This window comes from Elephas maximus, chromosome 12, assembly GCF_024166365.1.
Source record: "Elephas maximus indicus isolate mEleMax1 chromosome 12, mEleMax1 primary haplotype, whole genome shotgun sequence".
Taxonomy (NCBI): Eukaryota; Metazoa; Chordata; class Mammalia; order Proboscidea; family Elephantidae; genus Elephas; species Elephas maximus.
The window spans coordinates 52,084,691-52,108,701 of NC_064830.1; the positions used below are offsets into that span (position 1 = coordinate 52,084,691).

The window sequence follows — 24,011 nt, forward strand, 5'->3', positions numbered from 1 at the left end:
AAAATATACATAAAATTTACCATTTTAAAGTACACAATTCAGTGATGCTAAGTACATTCCCAATGTTGTATGACCATCACTATTTTTTTATCATCCCAAACAGAATTTCTGTATCCATTCAATAATTCCCCATATTCCCCTCACCCAGTCCCTGGTAACTTCTATTCTACTTTCTGTCTCTATGCATTTGCCTCTTCTAGCTATTTCATATAAGTGGATTCATATAATATTTGTCCTTTTGTGTCTGACTTATTTCACTCAGTATAATAGTTTCAAGGTTCATCCATGTTGTAGCATGTATCAGAATTTCATTCCTTTTTATGGCTGAATAATATTCCATTGTATGTATATACTGCATTTTATCCATTCATCTATTGATGGGCACTTGAGTTGTTTCCACCTTTTGGCTATTGTGAATAATGATGCAGTGAACATTAGTTTACAAAGTATCTGAGTCCCTGCTTTCAATTCTTTTGAGATATACCTAAGAGTGGAATTGCTGGGCCATATGATAATTCTATGTTTAATTTTTGAGGAACCACCAAACTTTTCCAAAGTGGCTACACCATTTTAAGTGCAATGTATGAAGGTTCCAATTTTTCTACATTCTTGAGAATACTTACTTTTTGTTTTGTTGTTTGATAGCAGCAACTCTAGTGGGTGTAAAGTATATCTCATTGTGATTTTGATTTGCATTGCCCTAATGACTGATGATGTGGAGCATCTTTTCATGTGCTTATTGGCACATCTTCTTTGAAGAAATGTCTATTCAAGGCCTTTGCCCATTTTTTAATCGGATTGTCTTAATTGTTGTTGAGTCATCTTTATTGTAAAAATGTCCTTTTTTTCCTAGTTGTAAAAGTAATAAAAGTACAAAATCAATGTATAAATGAAAAAAAGGGGGAAGCAAAAGTTCCTCATATTTGAGATGAGGTTAGAGATGGAGGAAGGTCATGGAGGGAATGAGGGTTCAGGATGCCAGGTGTATACACTGCTGGCTAAGAGTAATAGCTAGGGCACATTTCGAGATACCCCGGGTGGCTCAGTCAACAAGTCTCACTGGCTCTCATACCTCTCCCAGCAGTTCTTTTAGCCTGGGAGGGCTCTAGTGCCCTCAGCTGGTCCATAGGCCTAAAATTTACAAGCTCATTACCCATCCCGTGTGTCTACACTTCCCCTCCAAGGCTCACAACGGCCAGCCAGGCTGGATGAGCTCAGAAGAGAGGGGTGGTTATGGAGTGGAAGCACAAAGAAAGGGGTGAGCCAGGGTAATGGGTGAGCAGGAAGAGGGCTGAGGAGAGAAGCCTGGGTTACACCCTAAGAGAGGGCTGGGCTGCTTTAAAGTAACATTTCCTGCTGAAAGTCTTACACAGTCATTGAGGAAAAATCTGGAAGACAAGTAAAAAGAAGAAAATTAAAATTACCAATAAACTCACCATCTAATATGGTTTACTTTTTTCCAGCATTAAGAAGTTTTTTAAAAATAAAAGTACTTTTGTGTGCAAATATGAGGGGAGTTTTCTCCCGTTCTCTGTAGATAAAAGGGGTATATGAATATATTTGTATGGGTGTTTGTGTGTGTACATATACACGTATACAGCAAAATTAGAATCATAGATTATCAAGCTTTCTTTATGCAACATTATAATATGAAAATTTCTCTATATCATTATATATTCTTCAAATTAATTTTTCTTTACAGCTGAAAAATGTTCTACTGTGTGGAAATGTCATTATGTATTTAATTATTCAATAAATATTTGAATATTTAATATGTTTATTAGGTTGGATATTTAGGTTTGTTTCTCCTTTTATTCTTTTTTTGTATGTGGTAGTTTTAAATAGTGAAAATACGTCACTTACTTTGTGATGGGGTAATTTAATCTCTATGAATCTATTTCTTCATCTGTAAGCTGGAAATAATATTTGCTTTATCCTTGTTGTGGTATGGCTAAGAGATCATGTGTGTAGGATATTTCACTGTTCTTACGACTACAAATTTGAGTGACTTGGTGGCTGGCAAGGCTACCAGCAGGGTTAGGAAAAGTGAGGTAAAGATAACGGGCCTGGATTTAGATGTGTTGAGTAGAGGTGCCTCCTGGGCAGTTGGAGGAGAGGCCCAGGGGCCTGTGGAAGGCAAGGTTCTTGCTCAGGAGAGAGGACTGGGCTAGACACACAGCTCTGCAAAGCTTTAGTTTTGTACTGTAAGAAAAGATGGTCTTTTTCCAAGAGAAAATGTGTTGTCTGAAAGGAACAAGGCCAAGGGTTGGTCTTGGAGGAAATAAGTAGGAAAGAAATACTATCAATGAGGAGGAGCAATTGAGGGAGGGTACAGAAAAACCAGGATTATACACAGGTCAAAAGAAAAAAAAAAGCCAAGAAAATTCAGGTTTAATTCCCATTAGATACTCCTCTGGGCTTTCTAAAGCTTGACCCTATATAAACTTAGCTCTGACAGCCTTGCTTGACTGAGACTGAATCAGTGAATTATGAGTTAAACCCTAAGGATAGAGGGGTCTAACACAGATGAACCAATCATCTCTGTTCCCTTACCGAAAAAAAAAAAAAAAAATCAATCTAAACAAAGATAAAACATAACTGGAGAGTTATAGAAGCCAATAAATCTATTACTGAATTTGATAGTATTTAAGCTCAACATAAATTAACTTCTGCAGTTGTCATTGGCCACCACGAAACCTACCAAATGCCTCTCAAGTATTAAAAAAAAAAAAAGTGATGATCTCCTGAGAGCTCCTGACTGAGACAGGGGTGTGGGCTGGACACAGGAGGAGGCTGCTGGGGAAAACCCTGTGGGCCTGTGGTGGTCTGAGCTCTGGGCAAATGTACCCAGGAGGGAGGAACCTCAGGAGAGATTAGACAGATGAATAGATAGATGTGCTTTTCCAAAGGAAAGAGTGTAGTCCGAAAGTAATCCTAAAAAGAAATTACAGAGCTTTTTTTTTTTTGAGGAGGGAAGGGGGTTTATAAAAGAACAAGAGACCCCCTTCTGAAACGTTTATCTGTGGACACCACAAACGTCTGACCATACTGCCAGGCAGTGTCAGAACCAGAACAAAAAGCCAGATCCTCTAGCTCCTCTGTTCTTTCCCAAAAACTTATGTAATAATATGAAGGGTCAGTCTGCCGTATTGAATGCTACTATGTGTCCAGAATTATTCTAGGAGTTGGGCTATCAAAAGGACCCCTGCCCTTTTTCCTTTGGCACCTTCCATGGTGTTCTTGCTGTGCCTTCTACTCACCTCCTTTTCCTCTCCTGAGGTTCCTCCCTATCTATTCTTAGGGAAACCCTGGTGGCATAGTGGTTAAGTGCTGTGGCCGCTAACCAAAAGGTCAGCAGTTCAAATCCTCCAGGCGTTCCTTGGAAACTTTATGGGGCAGTTCTACTCTGCCCTACAGGGTTGCTATGAGTTGGAATCCACTCTACGGCAACCGGTTTGGTTTGTTTTTTTAAATCTACTCTTAGGGCTCAATTTAATTGTTTTCTTTGTACTGTTTTCACATATTCTATTGCATTCCTTTGATCATAAAACGTTACTGAAAAGCAGTAACTATTAGACAGTGCTGGAGGACCAAGCACCAGTCGTCTAGCTCTGAATCTCAAGTTCTCTTACTTCTTTGCAGGCTCATCTTTGAGTTTTCTCTCCCTCTCGAATCCTATTGGTCACCATGACCTGTGGCTTCTACACCTGAAATGATTCTAAATGTTGGGATGGGGAAAAAAAGCCTAGGACCCGGCTAATTATACTCTAAAAAGGCACCTCTCTTCTTTGCTTTCAGCCCCTCTTCTCTCCTCTCAGCGTTTGCCATGCTCATCAGCCACCAGGTCTCCATAACCCTGAGGATGCCCAGTGCTGTGGGGTCTTCCAGCATGTTCTCTCCGGCATTGGCTTTGTGCCGACTCTCCCCCAACTTCCTTCTCATTCAAGTTGCCGTCAGGTTGATTTCAACTCATAGCAACCCTGTAGGACAAAGTAGAACTGCCTCATAGCCCCTTATTCTGCAGCCCATGCCAGCCAATCCTTGTCCAAGTGTTAGTGGGCTAATGCAGGTAATGTATATGGTTGAAAATGGGGCTCTCTGAGGACATAATGCCCTAACCTAACAGAGGGAGCCTAAAAGTCAGAGTTCTGGGTATCATGGGAGCTGAGAGGGAAGGGGGCATGCAAAGGAGCCTGGTGGGATCTATCAACCTAACTACATAGTCTACCTGGTACAGGAGCAGAGTCTGTAGAGTTAGACTGGCTTCATATCTACTGATGAGCTTTATGACCCTGAGCAAGTTAATCTCTCTGTGCCTCAGTTTCCTGGTCTATAAAATGGGGTTATTTATAGTACCTGGAGCCCTGGTGGTGCAATAGTTAAGAGCTCAGCTGCTAACCACGTCAGCAGTTCAAATCTGACAGCTGCTCCTTGGAAATCCTTTGGAACAGTTCTACCCGGTCCTATAGGGTCGCTATAGGATTGCTATGAGTCTGAATCAACTCGATGGCAACAAGTTTGTTTGTTTGTTTTTTAATAGTACCTAGCCCAGAAGCTGTTATAAGGGTTAAATACCTTATAAACAATTAACCCAGGCCCTAATACATGTTGTTGTTGTTAGTTGCTGAGCTGGCCCCCAAGACTTCCAGCAACTCCACGCGCAATGGGATGAAATGCTGCCCGGTCCTGTGCCAACCTGGTGACTGGCTGTAGTTCACACCATCGCGATCCATAGGGTTTTCACTAAATGATTTTTGGAAGTTGATCACCAGGCCTTTCCTCCTAGTCTGTCTTAGTCTGGAAGCTCCACTAAAGCCCGTTTAGCATAATAGCAACATACAGCCTCCACTGACAGACAGGTGGTGGCTGCGCATGAGGTGCATTGGCTGGGAATTGAACCCAGGATTCCTGTGTGGAAGGTGAGAATTCTACCACTGAACCATCACCGCTGCCTCTAATACATAGTAAGTGCTTAATAAATAGTAGCCATTATCACTGTTGGAAACCCTGGTGGCGTAGTGGTTATTAATTTGGCTGCTAACCAAAAGGTCAGCAGTTTGAATCCACCAGGCGCTCCTTGGAAACCCTATGGGGCAGTTCTACCCTGTCCTACAGGGTCATTACGAGTCAGAACTGACTCGATGGCAACACTTTTTTTTAATTATCACAATTATTTTTAATAATAGTATCATTAACATATATTCCTATATATCTGGGGCCAGACTCTGGCTGCACAAAGACCATCCTTATAGTTTCTCGTCTTGTTTAATATTTGCCACAGCTTCTCAAACTCTAGTTTTTCTTACCCTATAATCCCCAGCCCTAGTCTCCTGTCCCTGACTGTCTCAATCTTGTCCAAAGCAGACCAAGGAACCAGGACTTAAACGTGGTGGGGAACAGCTCCTGCAGAGGCCTGCTGCGCAGATGGCCCCTTCCTTCACCTCCCTCCCTCCTTGCTCTCAGAACATTTGTTCACCTTCCCAGCATAACCCACAGGCCCCAAATCAGGAATATGGGACGTGTGTGCTTACCAGCAACAGCTTTTACAGAATTTCCTCCCTCACATGAAACTGGATGCCTTGACTACAAAAATATAAACCGGGAGTCTCCACAAAGCTAAAAAACTACTTACCGCTAAAATGCTTCCTTTCAGGGGCTAGAACAGTTTTACAGAAAGCATATTTTATTTTTGAAAACAGAACCTAGAAGCCAGTGGCTGCCCTGTGGTTTTTAAACAGTTTAAAGCAATATTTGGATACATCCAAAGTGTCTCCTTTTTTCTCAAAGAACTAAGTTACAAAATACTGGTTTCTATTAGGGTGTGTCTAGCACTTTCTGTGCCACCAAGCCTTCCATTTTTATAGTCTGCACACCAGTAGATTTTCCATGAACAGGGTCAAATTTTTTATAGTCTGCACACCAGTAGATTTTCCATGAACAGGGTCAATTTATTCCCAGGCAATGATGTTTAGAAACCCAATACGAACGTGAAGACTATTCTAAAGCAGCCTCAGAATCTGGCCATTAAGTTGCCTAAAAAGAATATTTCTAACACATAAATTTTTTTGTCCCCCACCATGCCTTAATATGTATGTGTGTGTGTGTGTATGCATGTGGGTTTTATTCACTCTCCTTGTGTGTTTCCTTGCATTGGGCTTTTTAAATTCTTCTTCTCTATCCTTTCCATTTCTGTACTTCTACAGAATACAGCCCAAACACCCACCTACACAGGCATTTTACATACAGTTGGAAGCCAAGTGGCTGAAAAACAAAACAAAATCATTTAATAGTGTCTTTAAGAGATTTACATATGAATTCAAATAGGAATAAAAAAAAAAGAGCCAATGGTAATTCTGGAGGAAAATGAACCACTTAGAGAAAACTGCTAATGGAAAGTATGACTATAATTCAGTTTTGCTGGCAAATGAAAAATCAGGTGCCTTATTTCTCAATAGAAAAATAACGTAGGAAATAGAGCTGCATATGTACACATTCATACCCATTCTCTGCTCCGGAAGCATACATATTGGCTACAACTGCAGCAATGGCCATCCAATTTTACGTTTTGAGTACGGCGACCCTCTTCTCCTATCCGCTCTCCCGGGGCTCCTTCCAGCCGGGCCAGGGTCTTCACAGGCTCCCAGCCTTACCACCAACTGTGCTTCCCTCTTTCTCCTCCTGCCATCCAAATCTTTCACCCCTTCAAGGCTCCTCCATGAAGCCTTCCCTCCAGAGCATGAGACCACATGACTGCCCCATGCTCCAAATCCTACACTATGTATTGCTGATGCCATGCCTCCTGCAGGCTTAGTTTTGGGTGGGTGTTGTCTCTCCCCAACATGGTTGCAAGTCTCCTAAGGGCAGGACCACATCAGTTTCACTTCTATATACCATGATAGCACCCAGCACCAGCTGAACACAAAACAGATGACTGTCTAACATCTGTTGGATTATGTGGACAGTTGGGTGCAGAACTATGAAGATCAGACAAAACGACTAATTTAATCTGGCAGTCTGAACCATCTTAAAGAGGTGTAAATAAAGTTTATAAGTCAACAACTATTCCCTGAACTCTGCCAGTACACCAGGCCCCTGTCCCTAACAAAACATCCCTAAAAAACTTTGGAAGTGATCTGTGGGGCATGCTGTGACACATTGCCCAGGCTCCCTTTCAGGAATGAGGGACACTGTTGGAAGTGCTACCTGCAGACGGCCCTCAGCTGAAGGGAACAACCTTATTCAAAAACAAACTCCCTTCCTTGGATTGGCCTCCATCCAATGCCTGACCCCTGTGGGGGTATAATAACTTGACCTCCTTACCCCAACTAAGAACAATTCTGAAGGGTCATCCCAGCTCCACAGCTCTATGGGGTTGGCTGGGCTGTTGCTGGATCCGCACCATAGGACAGCTCCTCTCTCTGCCCAGTCTGGCTTCCTTCCTTTCCCTTCCCCAGGTCCCAAAAGCAGTCACCAATAAAACTTCTACATGCTAATCTCCAGCTCAGAGTCTGCTTCCCAGGGAACAAACCTACAACTCCATGCATCCTCCATCCATTCATCCTCCATCCAACGATGTACTACTGTGTTTATGGCACGTGGGTGGTTGTGGGGGGGGGTATGATACAGATGAAAAAGACCCAGTCCTTGCCCTTAGGGAGCTAACAGTTGAATACAGGAGATGAGACATATACAGGAATAGCCATAAAATACATAGTGGAAAATGACCGGTATCAAGGAAGAACACAGCACAGAGACGCAAGGTGTAATCCTGGGGTGGAGGGGGCGGGGCGGGGGGGGGAGCCTTCTACATACGTTGGCTTAGGCTGTGACCATCAGTAGATGTGACCTATCTCCTGAATAGGATTCGAGCCCTGGAGGGCAGGATAGACTGTGTCCTTAACTCTCTTTGTGTCCCTCATACTTCCTAACACAGAACCCCAGACAGCACAAGAAATTTTAAAATTATACCCTGATTAAATTTTTAAAAAATCAGTTCTGCTTTACAGAACAGGTTTCTGGCTGTGGGTCTGGCCTTTCAGTGCGAAGTTCTCAGGAGGCTCCCCAAGACGCACATTCATTTTATTACGTCCATAAAATCTCAGGAACGTGAAAACTCCCAAAGCAGCAACAATTCACTGCTTGGATGAGGCCCAGACCCATGAAAAGTCCAACAAACAGGAACGAGAAGTGGGAATGTGACTAATAACCAAATGATATGTGATCTCCAGGTGGTCCCTGCTGTCAATTGGCTCGTCCATCAGTCTGTCAGTTGGCTCGTCCATCAGTCTGTCAGTTGACACAGTATACTGAACAGCCCCCACTTGCCAGGGTGCTAGGAACATAACAATGAGAACCAACAAACCCCAAACCTAACAATCCCCCTAATTCAATGCGTTGGCAGGGTTTCTGTTTAAAGGGTACAAGGGCCTTTCGCCAAAAAATAACCTGAAAAAAGTGATTTTTTCAAAAAAGTGCTTGAAGGAAAGGCCAGGTGCTGGAAGCGTTTGTCAGCTGGGGAGCCGCCACCTGCCTTTCCTGCCTCCAGGGCTTTTTCCCTTGGCTGTTCTGCCCTCACCCCAAAGTGACATGCCGCAGTATACTTCCACTCTTCTTCTCTCTTCACTGCTTCTGTACAATCTGTTACCAGCTTCTGTTGTTTGTTTCTTGGAAATGCCACTGGAAGCCTTCTTCTCCTGCCTGTCTCAGTGTTACACCCCCTCTGCTAGTGTGACCACAACCCGGCAGCTGAGGCCTGGAGCCTAGGTATAATCCCTGCCCACCTCCATCTCTACCAGGCTTGGCTTCTGAAAACCAGCTTTCATTCTGTCATGTCTCCCTCCGCTCAGTAATCAACCGTCGCTCCCCAGGCACCATCAACATCCAGTGTTTAAGACCCTGTTATAATTCGCCATTCCTACACTGACCAAAGGAGCCCTGGTGGTGCAATAGTTAAGCACTCCACTGCTAACTAAGAGGCTGGCAGTTCAAACCCACCCAGTGGCTCCACTGGAGAAAGACCTGGTGATCTGCTTCGATAAAGATTCCCCCCACCAAAAACCAAACCCTCTACAGTGGAGTCGATTCCAACTCATAGTGACTCTATAGGACAGAGTAGAACTGCCCCATAGGGTTTCCAAGGCTGTAAATCATTACAGAAGCAGGCTGCCACATCTTTCTCCCATGGAGCAACTGGTGGTTTTGAACTGCCAGCTTTTTTGGTTAGTGGCCGAGCACTTTAACCACTCCACCACCAAGGCTCCTCCTGTAAATATTACAGCTAGAAAACACTGGGCAGTTCTATTCTTGTTGACAATGACTCGACGGCATCCAACAATACTGCTGACCTCAGGGACAGTGCTGGTTCAGTGGTAGAATTCTTGCTTCTATGCGGGGCACTTGGGTTGATTCAGTCAATGCACCTCACGTGCAGCCACAGCCTGTCTGTCAATGGAGGCTTCCAGGCTGAGATGGACTAGGAAGAAAGGACTGGTGATCTATTTCTGAAAATCAGACAGTGAAAATTCTGTGGTTAGAATGGCCCATTTACAACTGATCATGGGGATGGTGCAGGACTGGGTGGCATTTTGTCCTGTTGTACATGGGTGGCTAACAACATTGACCTAATTTTATTTCCCATTTCTCCCGAGTATATACTGTATACTCCATTTGCTTGTTTATTTGTGCCTTTCCTCAAGCTGTGTCTGGCTCACAGAAGGCCTTTTTTCCCCTTGGCCACATATTGAATCCGACCACTCCTGCCCCTTTATTCACATGGGCCAAGCTTAGGACCTGGGAAAGGGAAGGGTAGGAAGGGCAGAGTTAAGGCCCTCTGCTTTCTGTTCTTTATTTCTCTGGAGGTTCCCCTAACACATAGCAACTTTTGTCAGATGGAAATGCTTTTCTGTGGAACCTACCCAGCTGCAAGGATGCCCCATCAGCTCAACTGCCCTGGACTGTCTAGTTATGAGTGGAAGTAGCTCATCTTCCCTCTCGGCTGTATAGACTGTCTTGGTCTTCTAAGTCAGAAAGGGGAAAAACGGACATTGCTAATGTTTACTTCCCTGTTGCTCCTTAGGAAAGACTCTCAATCATTCCTGAGTTAATATAACAAACTGTAAGATTTCTGAGAGATGGATGGCAGATTTGCCAAAGGACAGGCTACCAAGTTGGGTCTCTGGAAAGAATCCAGTGTTCCATAAACCCTGCCTCCTTGCTAATCATAGAAGGAACCAAAAACTTCAGGAAGGCAGAGAAGAGCTGCAGGAACAGAGGGACACAGAAACATGTTTCCGTGACACCAGATAGTGCAGATCGAGATAAACCTCAAGGCCACTCCCATTTAGATCCTCCACTGCAGGGTGTTGCTCCATGAAAGATCTGCACATCATGCAGTGGGGAGATCTTTAGAAGTCTCCTGAGAATGGTACAGTAAAGAGCGAGTGGCTACAGAGACTGCCTCACTCCTCAGCTGATTGGTGACTAGTAAGGTGACCCTGATGGACGGAAGTGGAAGGGAGGGTGGTGAGTACCTCCTGTGCCTCCTGCCAACTCACTAGTGTGGGGATGGAAGAAGGCATGCCCCCTTCTCTCATTTGAAGGGTTTGAAAGAGAGGAGCACTCCCATCTCCAAGTTAGAAGGTGGATTGGGTAAGGAGTTCGGCTTTTTACAACTTCCCCTAGAGCTGGAGGAAAGAGTGATGGAAGCAGCAGGTTTGAATGTCCCCATCTTCAAGCCTTGAGCTTGTGGATGGAAAGAGGTAAAAACAAACAAACAAAAAAACACAAACACACATGCACATATGCATACACACACATATGCACTGGGATATATCATTTAGTAGTGTTCTTAAATAATCCAATCAGGTGATAATACAAGTAACAGCGGCCGTTTACTGGCTGATTACTATGTACCTACCAGGAACAATTTTCATATTTGATTTAATCTTCTCAACCCTCTTGTGGTACTATTATTACTCCTATTTTGCAGAGGGGGAAACTAAGACTTGGAAAGGTTAATTATCTTGCTCTTCAGGTAAAAATTGGAAACCTAGGTCTGTCTAATTCCAGAGTCCAGGCTCTTAACTTTAACCTGGCTTTTTCACAAGTTTGGGAAGGGAAGGGAAGGGCGTTGAGGAGGAAGCAGTCCTTAGGTCTCACCTCCTTCTGAGATAGGTACATACAAACACACACGGAAATACTCCAGCAGGTCCCACTCACCCTTTGTCTCAGTTTCAAACTCATCACCTACTCAGCTTGCACAGATACAGGTCACCCAATGAATGACAAGATTCCCATAGGAACAAAGGCATCTGCGATGAATAACATACCTGTCATTTAACCTGTATCTGAAGGGGCAACAAGGATTTCTATTTGACAGGATGCAGCCATAGAAGCAAAGCAATGAATTAGCATCCCGATTTGAAGTTTTGTCATAAAAGAGAGTACTTTCAGTGAGATCGAATGTCATTTAGCAGAATGGTTGTGACATTCAAATAAATGTTCAACTTGTGAGATTCAAGCTCACGAAGAAAGAAGAAATGGCTGTAGAAGACAGTAAGGCGCAAACAAATGGTGACAGCTCACAGGAGCTGGCTGCCCTGGTCCTTGTCTGACCCATCTAGCATTTGCTGTTAGCTTTCTGCAGAGGCTATCTCACAGAAACTGATGCGAACATAGCCAGGGATGTTCCTCGATGGGGCAGGGTAGAAGAAAAAGGCACCAGGGCACTGAAGAACTTTTCCCCTCTCCTTTCAACCATGTACAAACTGTTACGGAGTTTCTCTTCCCTCATCTCTCCTCCTCCCCTCATCTTTCTGGAAGCCTCCTTATCCTTCTCCCCCTCCCCATGAACACTCACAAGGCACAGGAGGTTGGGGGTAGGGGAAACATGAAGATGTTAGTCCCTGGGATCCTGAGAGAGTAAAGGTCAGTGCCAATGTCCTTGCCCTCTTGAGCTCTGGAGATAGACCTAGATACACTCCACTTGAAATTTTAAGTGATGGGAGAAGATCCACAAGCCACCTGTGAAGAAATGCCCGCCTTTATAAGCACAAAAACACAGGTATGCAAAGGGTTCATGTTTGTGAATTATATGCACACACACCTACACAAAGCAGGTGGCCCTTGCATACACACAGGAATCCTCACACACAGGCATCTTGGTGAAGCCACCTTTCCTTTCTGCCCACATCTGTGGACCACAGCCGCCCAGTGAGAGGCAGTGGAAAGGGAGTCCTTGCACCTGGCTGCTCCCTGGCTGTGAGACGCCAGCAAGCCACTTAACCTCTCCAAAAACTTCTGTAAAACGGAGATAATAAGCACCTTACTAGGTGCGGTGAGGATAAAGGGGAATAATATACGTCCTGCCCTTGGCACAACGCCTAGCAATGTCCTGCTTGGCACTGTCCTGCCTGGCTCCTAAGCCTACCCTTGCTATATCCCCGCCTGGGCTGACAGTGCCTGCTGTCATTTGTGCCCCTCCTTCAGGATTGCGTTTGACATTGGGAAATGTGACGACCGATCTGGGATTTCCGTTCTGTACGAGGCGGATCCCAGCATGCAGGTCAGAGGTCTGCCGACCACAGCTAGCCTTCAGGGCGCTGGGAGACACGGGCACGTGGGGAGAGCACGTCGGTCCCGGGTGTGTGGGACCGGGGGCGGTGTGAGCCGGTGGGGGCTGGCAGAAGCTTGGAAGTAAGTCGACCCAAGGCAGTGGGTGGCTTCCTCCTGTTGCTCAGTATCAGGGACAGGCGGGGGAGGACATTCATTTTCTTCCTAAGTATGCATCCACCCATTGCTTCGATAACTATCGATTGTGAAGAGCTGGCGGCGGTTCTTAAACGCGAAGCCCGGCTCCAGCGCGACCCCGCGTCTGTTTCCGGGGGCCCCTCCGCCGGGACCTCCTCGGCCGGCTGCCAGGCAGCGATCCACGAGAGCCTCTGCACTGGCTCGCCTAGCAGCCTCGGGAACCACAGCCACGAGCTTTGGTTTGACCCCTGCTCAACCACCCCCGGGGCCTTTCCTTCCTGGAGTCCCCCGTCACACCCTTGGACCCGATCACCTGCTCCGAAGGGTGGCTTCTGGGCCCTGGGTTCGGGGACCGGGCCGACGCTCGGAAAGTTATTTCAAAAGGCTGATGTGTTGCAACCCTCGCTGCAGCAGACTACGGGACGTGGATTTCCCAAAACCTTCCCCGCCCCCACCCAGCCCGGGAGACCCTAGCCAGCTGCAGGAGTCGGGCAGCACCCAGAGCCCCCAGCAAATCCACCTCCTCTCTCTCCCACGCGCCCAAGTGCAATGGGAAGAGGAGAGCCCCAAAGCAAACTCAGAGCGCGGAGCAACCCCCAGTCCCGGCCTGGAAGGGATCCGGCTGCTGGGAATCGGCCTCCCGCCTGGCAACTTGAAGAAACACTCACGATTTCCTGCCCCGGCCCCAGCCCTCCCAGGTGGGTGGCCGCGGGCCCTCTGTACCTGAGGCGGTCACAGGCTCGCCCTCGCTCTGCTCGCCGGAATCTGAATCCATGCTGCTGGCTGGCCGGGCGTCCTCAGCCGCCTGACGTCCCAGTTTGAGCTCCGCGGTGCGCTGGGTGCGGGAAGCCGGGCGGCCCTGGCTGGGCGGTGCGCAGGGGGCGGCGCTCGCCTCTGCCCCCCGCGCCCCGCTGCCGGCGCCCGCCGGCCGATGTCTGAGCGCAAGGCGAGTGCTGGGCGGAGGGTGAGGCGCGCTGGCAGAGAGCCGGAAAGAGGGAAGGGAGGCCCGACCCGGGAGGAGCCCGAGCGTCTGACGCCCGGCGTGTTGCAGACTGGAGTTAAATACCCCGGGGCGGTGCCGCTTCTCCCTCCGCGCGCCCTGGACAAGCTGCGCGCGGCACAGTGTCGGGGCCGCTGGGTCGTGCCCCTTCCCTTGGGTGTGGCTAAGTTTGGAGGCGTCTTAGATGAAAAAGCTCCTCTACCCACGTAGCAAAAGGAGAGGTTCCGAGTGGGAATTCTGGGGCTGCCTGGGCTCCAGTCCTATTCTTTTGCTTGGAGAGCTTGGGCGAGTGGCTCAACCTCTCTGTGTCTGTTTCCTCATCCTGAAAACGGAGATAATGATAGTTCACTCCTCGTAGGAACGTATCAGGGAGTAAATAAGATACTAGTGAGGGGCCAAGGCTTGGCCGCCAAGCGCAGGGCCTGGCACCTAGCGAGGAAGTAAACAACACACAGCAGGTAATACCAACTCTGGCTGTTATTATTATTCGCTTGGCGTGGGCGGGGCAGGTTGGGGAAGCAGCGGTTGAGCCGGTTCTTAGGTCTGGGTACGCCTGAGCCCTCGCCGGGTAAGGCTAGACCCGCCCTGACGCTCAAGGAACCGTGCCGCTTACGCGAAGCCAACCCGCAGGGCAGGAATTGATTTTAAAAAGCTTTTCTTTGTCTTTGTCTGATGGGACACCCCCCCCCCCCGCCATTTTCCTTAGTTTTAAAATTAATTTGTTAGAGACTAAACTATCGGGAGAATGCATGGCGCAATAAGCGCTCGGAAGCTCTTTGGTTAATTCTTCATTATTCACGCAGTTTTATTGTCTCCGGAGTTATGGGCTCCAAAATTTACATAATCTCAGGCTGGCTTCTCTGCATAGAAAGTGAATTCAGAGAATGCAAATGCATTTTATTGACCTGACGAAAACGAAATCAGCGCTTTCTAAAAAGCGCCATTTACTGTTTCCTGTGTGCACTCATTTAATCGAAAGAGACCCGGTGAAGACTTTAGGTTGGCCCATTTGAAGATGCTGTTTGAAGGTAAAAAACGGTTCAGAGCAGTTTCACAGAGTCCAACCTATGCGGTTATCCCCTTTTACATATATGGAACCTGAACCTCAGAGAGAGTAGGTAACTTTCCTGTGGTCTCCCATCCAGGAAGTGGGCTAGCTGGGGCTTGATAAAATCAGAACTGTCTGATGTCCAGACCCGTGCCTAACCCCTATGATATAGTGTCACAAGTGAGTTTTGGCTTCTTGGCTACTGGGGGCTGCTTTTAGTGAAGGTGTGGCCTTCACAGAGTGCAAACATAGCTCTACTTTGTGTTCTTAGAAAAAGTTTTCTGGATGGCCAAACTCATGAACTTTAGTGAGAAAGTTGAATGGATTGCCATGGAGTGGTAAAGAGCCCCATTCTAGATATGCTGTGACTTTGGACAAGAGCTGAAGCTCCCTCAGCTTCCTCATGTGCTGGCGTCTCCCTCACAGGGTGTTGTAAGGAGTAAATGAAATAATGGGTGTGGAAACGAACACCCAGTGCCTGGCACACAGTTAATGTTCAATAAATCTTAGCCATTATCATGTAAAGAACATTAGTTCTCAGATCTAATGGATCCTATTTAGAAAAATCACATTTTTAAATGAAAAGAGCAAAGGAATGGCAAAGTTTGGATAAAAGTTGATATCAGAAAAGACAAATAACTGGGATCATTTAAAATTTCTCTGTAATAGCTTTGCAGTCTTTAGGAAGAACAACAGTGATAGCTTCACAGAACAGAACATATTGGATTAGAAAGATGTTCAGCTTCCTCTAAAAGCTAGCATTCAACAACAGTAAACTTTCTCTGTTCCCTCAGACCTCCTTTCCTGGCACTTGGTGGAAGTTTTTTTTGTTAAATGGACAGGTGGTCTGGGTTGAAGGATGAGGGAGACAGAAATACTACAGAGACATCTATGCAAACAGCAATAAAGGGAAACAGGGATGCCCACTTACAGGAACTTGATCAACAGTAAGCAGAGTACCAGGAGAGCACATTTATGATACATGTATGCCCATCAGTCACCAGATCTCTACCAAGTACCCATTACATTTCAGCCTAGAAATTAAATGCTGAGGAGGAGGGGGACACTAGCCAAAGTGCCTTTGAAAAGTCTATGAGGTCTTTAGCTATTAATTTATATGCTCCTATATTCAGCCAGGAGCCCTGGTAGTGCAGTGGTTAAGAGCTCAGTTGCTAACCAAAAGGTTAGCAGTTCGAATCCACCAGCCACTCCTTGGAAACCCTATGGGGACAGTTCTACTCTGTCCTATAGGAAACTGATTCAGCACCAATGAGTTTGGTTTTTTGTTTTATATTCAGTCATGGAGGAGTCCTGGTGGTGTAATGGCTGCTAACCAAAAGATCGATGGTTCGAAACCACCTAGTGACTCTGTGGGAGAAAAGACCTGGCAATCTGCTCCTATAAAGATTACAGGCTAGGAAACCCTACAGGGCAATTCTACTCTGTCATACAGGGCTGCCATGCATTGGAGTTGACTCGATGGCACACAACAACATATTCAGTAATAGTATATTTTTTTTACCAAAAGAAAGAGGACATAGAAAATTGACAATGACAATGGAATCTCAATGAAATGACAATGAAGAATTGAATGTGGAGTTAAACAATGGAGAAGATAAGTCCAAACTAAATAAAGTCCTCATTCCAATTTCCTATGATAATGCGATCTGTTGTCGTGGGACAACAAGACAAAGGGAAGTGACTGCTGGCACATGTGTGTGTTTAATGAAGAATATTAGTGGAACACATCTGTCTTTCCAGTATGGAAAAATCTGTGGAAGAGAAGGAAGTCCTTAAAATAGCATCACACTACCATCACTTGCATGAAAGCAGTGAAATCTGAAGTAGTGACTTTCCTGTACAAACCAAATCCTAGTATGTTTCTTTAAAAAGAAAAACAAAACAAAACAAAAAAGCTCTTATGGAAGAGAAAGGGAGAAAGGGCTTCTGTAGTTCCTCTGTATATTTTTAGAAGAATGGCATCATTCTGCAGACTTGAATCTAGAGTCTGAGGGTTATAAACCACCTTCCTCAGTGTTTCCATGATATCCTTCAGTCTGGCTGCTCTTCAGAACACGAGTTTCTAACTCTTATTGGTCATTTCTTAACTTTGGCAAATGGAATTGTTGGCTCTTTAAGGGAATTGCCTGTCTAGTGGGAAAAGCATATCTATTTGTAAGGTGTCAAGAAACAGATAATAAAATAGATCCATTTCTGCTAACACAATAATACTCCTTTAATCCAAGCCAGCGCTGTGACTCATCTGCCGTTCTCTTGTGGGATGGAAAGGGAGTTGTCTGAAAACCTTCAGCAGTTATGAGGAGGGAGGGAAGTTCCTTCCGCATGCAAGGGCTGCTGCTCTGCTTCCAAAACTCGTGGGCTCTGGAACAGTTGTTTTCTCAGGGCCGAAGTGGCCTTTGGTCCTTAAGAACGAGAGGTTGGCCAGGACAGCCCCTGTTTTTGATAACTTGTCTCAAGGTGGATGCTGGGTAGAAGTGACCTTGATGGGGCTGTAGGCAAGCTGGAGAGTAGGGTCTGAGTTGGCTACATATCCATCTCACAGAACAAGGCTCTGGGAGAGAGCCGTGAAAGACAGAGCTTTCCCTATTCCTTTTTTGCCAGCAAAAATGTTTTTATTGGGTTTTTTTTCTCCCTTATTTCAAAAGCATGGCACATTGCTGTACAAAAAAATAGAAAATGCTTATAAACAAAAAAGAAGAAAAATTTTAGAACCCATTCATAATTCTGCCAGTTGCAATCGCTGTTAATATCTTTTGAGCATTTTCTTATGTGTGCGTGTGCAGCATTCTGCTTTTGTAGATCTCTTTTTCCCTTTAACAGCGTGCTGTGAGCATCAGTCCATCTACTACAATATGACTTTTAATAGCTGTACAGTATTACATTGGATGTAATGTATTTTAAAAATCCTCTTTTGTTGGGCATTTAGATTGTTTCCAATTTTCTGCTATAATAGACAGTATCAGTGAACACTCACGTGTCTAAATCTTTGCACATATCTTTGATCAATAGCTGTGAGCCTTCAGCAGCCTCATTTGTTCTTGGGAGAGAGAAACAAGACATATAACTGAAGCTCACAAAGTAATTGCTGTGTATATCCCAAGACTTTCAGGTTATCAAGAATTTTTGTGGGCACAGTACTTTCTAAGTAGAAAGTGAGGTATTTGAGTTCATTCTTGTACTCATCAAGCATTGCTTGAGCCAAGAAGGGCTTTGTATAAGCATAGGAGAGGAGTGGAAAGTTTCCCTCCACACTTGCCTTGTGGGCAGTGTGCCCTCAGAGCAGCTCCATCTCAGTCCAGACACCTCATGGGAAACAGGATGAAGCTGGGCTGGCCACGTGGGCATCAGGCTGTTCTCCTGGATCCTTAGCTCCTGCCCTTGTGAGCTGCCCACAGGTTGGCTTCCTGCATAGCTAATGCAGTCATAGTGACTCTAAGAGCACTGATTCCTAGGGCAAAGAAAATTGAGAAAGAGGGAGGGGGGAAGAGAAAGAGACAGAGAGAAGAAAACACGATAGGCCCAATCTAGGCCTCACCATGGTCCAGCTTCCTAAGGAGTTACTTCTGAACACCTTAAATAGTAGCACCAAGATCATCACTCACCCCTACTGGGAGACTCCCTAATTGCATATGACTTCTGGTTCCACCGGTGGCATTCACTTTGGGGGCTGCAGGGTATGACTGTGGTGTATAGGAGCTGCTTTTACAGGGATCCATGTGGCTCTGATGTAGGCCCCTAAGTGACTGTTTTAGCTGTGCCCAATGCCTTCCCATCTTCCTGATTCCCCACGCAGCTCTGTGGCATGGGAAGGGTTGATATATTACCACTGGGGAGAGGACAGAGTCACAACCCATGAGGCTTAAGCAGCAGCTAGAGTCTTACAGTTTTCAGGACAGGAGAGTACCCGAAGACTGGACATGGGCAATGTTGCTGCAGTCTCCAAAAGGAAGACGGGAGTGGATTCCAGAAATAACAGATTGGTGAGTTTTGTTTTTTTTTTTTTTTACTCTGTAGCAAAAGTCTGGAACAGATTTATAAGCATTTAAAAAAGAAAACAGTGATCACCAGCAGCCAGCATGGGTTCTTTAAGATCATGCCCTGCTAAAATGACAATGTTAACTTTCTAACCAGGGTCATTAGGTGCAAAATCAAGAACATTTTATTCAACTTCAAATTAACAGGTGTTAGGTGAGGCCCCCTGCAAAGTGCTCCACGAGCAAAGTGAAGGGAATTGACTTCCACAGATACCGTATGCTGTGATGTAAGTCTTGATGAAGTCTTGCTGTTAGTTGGCTCTGCAGCTGGTTGAACAACTCTACCCACTGAGCCTGGATTTGTGGCTCTAAGTTAACTTGGAGGGAGGCCTCAAGTGGAGTGACACAGAGCTCTGTCCTTGGTGCTAGTCTTTTTTTAAGAAAGAAAAATCAGTGATTTAGAGGAAGAATTAAATGGTGGTTTCCAAATCTGTAGATGACCCAGGGCAGACTTGGCTTCATACAGAAAATATATGTGGGTCATGGTTGTCCACGAGCTCAACATGAGTCAACAGTGGGATAACAGCTGCATTGTTACTAGATGGTCAGGGATAGTCCTCCAGTATTTGAGTGGTCACCCCACGCTTGGGCATTATGGACATCTGGAGCCACATTTTAAGGAGAATATCTGGGAGTTCCCAGAGGGGGTCAACAAAGATCATGAAGGAGGAGAGGAAACCATTTGGTATAAGGAAGTTTGTGTCAGGCTGGGGAAGAAAAAAACCAAGGCATGACAGAATGGATGTCCTCAAATGTGTAAAATGTGAAACTCTAGGCTGATGCTGGGCTAATGGGTAGAAGTTATAAGAGAGAAGAGTTTGGATCTTGTGCCAGTCCTGGCCTGGTTGTCCTCAGACCCATTCCTTGTCCTTCCCTGCTCTGTGTGGAAGAGGTGCTGACCTCTGCAGGCTGTATTTGCCAGGCTCCAGTGTCAGCTGGCTTTTAGCTGGATTCCATCAAAGGGAGAGGCACTGGCAGAAGATTGGAGGATGGGGGAAGAAATAAGCCAGGATACTCTCCCTAATCCTCCATGGCTCCAGCTTCTACCAGATGGACTCATTCTGGTTCCAGCTTCCGTTGGTGATTCCAGCTCCTGGGCTGTAGTAACAGCACCTCCTTCCTTTGGTCCCTCCAGCCCAGGGTGGTAGTGGATTCCTGCTGTTGCTAATACCTAGGTTGCCCCATTATCCCCTGTTTCGCTTATCAACTGTCCCATCACCTGGGTAAACCAGTTCCCTACATTACATTCCTTCTTGTGAAAACATATAAAGTGGTTGTTTTCCTAGTTGGGCCCTTTTGGTGTAGACACACGGAAAGAAGAAAGAATTTTCTAGTGATAAGAGCTAGATGACCATGGGCAGCGGTGTTGTGGGAGGCTGGTTCCTTTTAGTCTAGGTGTATTATCCTCATTTGGCAGATGAGGAAATTGAGGCACAGAGTGGAAGGCATGCCCAAGTTCTGGAAACAGCAGAGCTAGGACTAGAACTCAAATTTCCTGACCCCTAGACCAGCACTCTTTTTGTTTGATGTTGAGTCGCATCGTGGATCTATCTTTATTAACCAGCTGTAGTTTATGTTAATCACTCTTCTGATCTATGAGAGAGAAAATTGAGTCTCCTAAATTATTTTTCTTTTTTCTTGTAATTATGTGACAGTCTAGGTCAATAACACTTATTTGCTAATTATTTTACAGAACAAATACTGCTAGCCAAGTGTTGAGTGGAACCTTTTTTCCTCTCATCAAGCATTTTTCTACTCAGAAAAACTAAATACATGTTCCAATCTGGAAGGTTCCATTTGCATAAGTCTCTGATTTCATAACTTATATGTTAAATTGAAGGCTGTGGAAGGGGAAGATCACCTAGCACAGGCATCATCTGATAAGAGTTTACAATGTCCATATCAGATATGAAGACGCAAGTGCAAAATGATGGAGTGGCTTGCCCAAAGTTAGGGACAGAACTGGGACTAGAACCCAGGTCTCCCATCCTAGTTCAGGCATCCCACAGTCCCACATGCTCATTTATGAGCCTTCTACTTTCCTTTACTAAATCCAGTTTTCATTCTGCTTCTACCTCCAGCTCCCAAATCTCTCTCCCCAATGTTGATCTTTCCCCTCTTTTCAGTTCTTGTATACCAGTGTTCTGGTATTCAATCTCCATCTGGAACAGAAATTATCAAAAGCAGAACTTGTCCAACTGCTCTTTTCAATTTTTCCATCTCTTCAATTACTCCCCTTCCCTTTTTTTTTCTTCCCTTCCTTCCCCTCCCCTTCTGGATTATCCAACTTTCCAGTAAACAAAAAACAAAACAAAAAAAAAAACCAAAACCCAGTGCCATCAAGTCGATTCTGACTCGTATTCTTCTCTATAGCCAATATTTTCTCCACCCACCCAAGTCTTCCCTTGGCATTGTTCAACGCCAGACTGCTTGGTTGAAGCCATCAACCCTTCTAAGGACGGAATCATCCAAGCGCTAGATCTGATGGCTGGCTGCCATAAAGCTTTGATCATTCTCTGAGGAAGGGCATAGCTTTATGGTACCCCTTACAAGGACTCCAAGTTCTATTACTTCCTTGGCTTCTTGACTGTGGATATGAGCAGCTTAATACTTCAAACACTGTGGCAGAGATGGGTAATTCTCCCAAGGCCCAAAGTATCAAATTTAGGTCGAACCATTAACACATATGATCTGATAAGGGTTTCCAGTGTCTCAACATCTTTCTCCTTTGGCTCAGTATTAATCTTATCTGTTTTTTAGATCTTTCCAAATTTGTGTTATCTAGACATTCATGAACAGTTTGGTTTATTGAAGTTCTTTCAGGATAACAGCATTACAATACAACATTTGAGTCACAGTGACCTCGTTCAAATGAACTTCCCCCTCCGCCCCAAGAACAGGCACATTGATAACCGTATTTCCATTTGGCTTAATTATGTTCCTCTGTCTTCCAAATTATGCATTGCTTTCTTCCAGTGTACGTTTTATCTCAGTCACATAATTGTGAAGAATCCAGGAACTCGGTCCAACTGTCACATTCTTTAACTCTTACTTTAATTTCTCATGGTGAAGTTGATAAATCCAAGGATCAAGCATTGGAATTCTGTCACTGAAAACAAGTGTACAGGACACCTGTCTTCTTCCTTGTACCAGTGGTATTGCTGCAAGAGGTAACAAAAATGGGAAGTTACTGGCAGGAAAGAGGACAGCCTTAGAAACCAGGAATCAATCCCATCATGCTCTCCTCTCTTAGATATAAAAGTGGAGGGTGGGCCGGTGCAGTGCTATTTCTCAGCTCCAGTCACCTCTTTCTAAAGTCCCCATAGTCACCTGAAGTGCCAAGAACCTCCCAATTCCCCGGGCTCATAGTCTTCAAGTTAATTCCCTTATTTTTGTCTTAATTTCACTTTGGCATCCAAGGTCCTATGGAATCCTAAAGCTGTTTCTTCCAGGAGTCTCTTCATTTTACCCTTTCCTTTCCTTATTTACAGGCTCCTTCCTTCAGGCCCTTTACTCCTGTCTTGATTGCCGTGACAACATCGTCTTCCCCTCTTGGCTGGTCTCCTCCTCTCTGGCCTTGCCCAAATCCTGCTACATCCAAGCCAGAGCTCAAGCTCCTCAACCTTTATTCCTTTTTGTCTGAAAGCTGCTGCTTGACTCTCCTGCTCTGTTCCCCACCCAAAAGAGAGCCCCGAATGCGTATCAGAACACAGAAATAGCCAGTCTAGTCAGTGATGATGGACGCTGGTGGTTCAGTGGTAGGGTTCTCGCCTTCCATGTGGGAGACTTGGATTTGATTCCTGGCCTGTGCACCTTGTGGGCAGCCACCACCCATCTGTCAGCAGAGGACTGTGTGTTGGTGTAATGTGGAATAGGTTTCAGTAGAACTTTCAGACTAAGACAGACTAGGAAGAAAGGCCTGGTGATGTGCTTCTGAAAACCAGCCAGTGAAAACCCAGTGGATCACAACGGTCTGATTTTCAACCAATCATGAGGTGGCACAGAACCGGGTGGCATTTCATTCCCTTGTGCATAGTGTTGTCATGAGTCATGGACAGACTTGATGGCAGGTAACAACAAGAAGCAGTGATGGGCTTGTCATAGGCCAGTGCTGCCCCACATCCATCCCATTTTCAGTCTCTGTCTTTGCTCCTTGCCCTGCTCTGCCCCCACACTAATTTGTGTGGCTCTTTGCTTCAGCCCTGTCCCTGGATCATAAGCTCCTTGCCCCTCCCCCACTCCACCCCAGCATCAGGCCTGTCTCCTCCCTGCCAGCCAGCCAGATGCTTTGCTGCAATGGCTGGAGGTTTAGACTCTGTGGTTTGGCCTCAGGCCCTTCTCCCCTGAATTACCCTCGAGGATATCGCTCATAGCCACTTCTGGCCAGAGTGCCCTGGTGTTTCTGGAGGACTTCTCTTCTTGGCTTTGCCTCTGGAGGACTAAGTGTTGGGTAATTTCTGCCATGTTCCAGTGAAGACACGTGGGCTTTTGTCCTGGCTGTTGAAGAACTTGTCAGGGACTGTTTCTTAGTCTTCTAGGGCTGCTGTAACACAAGTATCACAACTGGGTACCTTTGAAGAACAGAAATTTATTTTCTTCGTGTTCTGGAGGCTAAAAGTCCACATCAGGGCCTTGGCCATCTTGGTTCCTTCTGTGGGCTTCTCTCCTGGTTTCTGTTGTCTGTGGTGATCCTGGGTGTTCTGTGGCTTGTAGATTGGTCCTCACAGGCATCTTTCCCTGTATGTGTCTCTGTGTCTGTCCTCCCCTTTTTATGAGACACTTCTCAGAAGTGATTAGGTTTAGGACCCACCCTACGCTGGTGTGACCTTATTAACATAACAAAAGAAAACCTCTATTCCCAAACTGGGTCACATTCATAGGTACAAGGGTTAGACATCAGCACAACTTTTTTGGGGACACAGTTCAGTTCACACCAGGCTGCCTGTCGCAGCCGTCTTCAGAGATCAATTCTGAGGACTTGAGTATGCCCTTTTTCCTTCTAGTGCCAACCAGTGCTAACTAAGTCCGGTTTCTCACAGAAGGTAAGGGAGGTTGTTAGTCTTGTCTGCTGCCTGTAGTGTACTCTGGGCTCTGCATAGCCACTGACCCACAGTCTCCCCCTTTGCCTCAGAGTGTGCAAGCCACTGTGCCTGTGTTTGCC

At 45.6% G+C, this 24,011-nt stretch overlaps 1 protein-coding gene across 2 annotated transcripts in view; it reads right to left on the bottom strand.

Annotated features, from left to right (window-relative positions):
- The window catches only part of TNFAIP8L3 (TNF alpha induced protein 8 like 3), a 58,690-nt gene extending 45,132 nt beyond the window's left edge, over nucleotides 1–13,558 (bottom strand). Inside the window, exons 1-2 of one of the 2 annotated variants that reach the window (XM_049904973.1) lie at nucleotides 13,471–13,558; nucleotides 9,345–9,500 (exon numbers count right to left, since the gene is read on the bottom strand). The gene's annotated coding sequence lies outside the window, so the exon portion shown is untranslated. The remainder of the gene's footprint in view (nucleotides 1–9,344; nucleotides 9,501–13,470) is intronic. The other variant, XM_049904974.1, reaches the window with a different exon arrangement.
- Nucleotides 13,559–24,011: the final 10,453 nt, after the last annotated feature.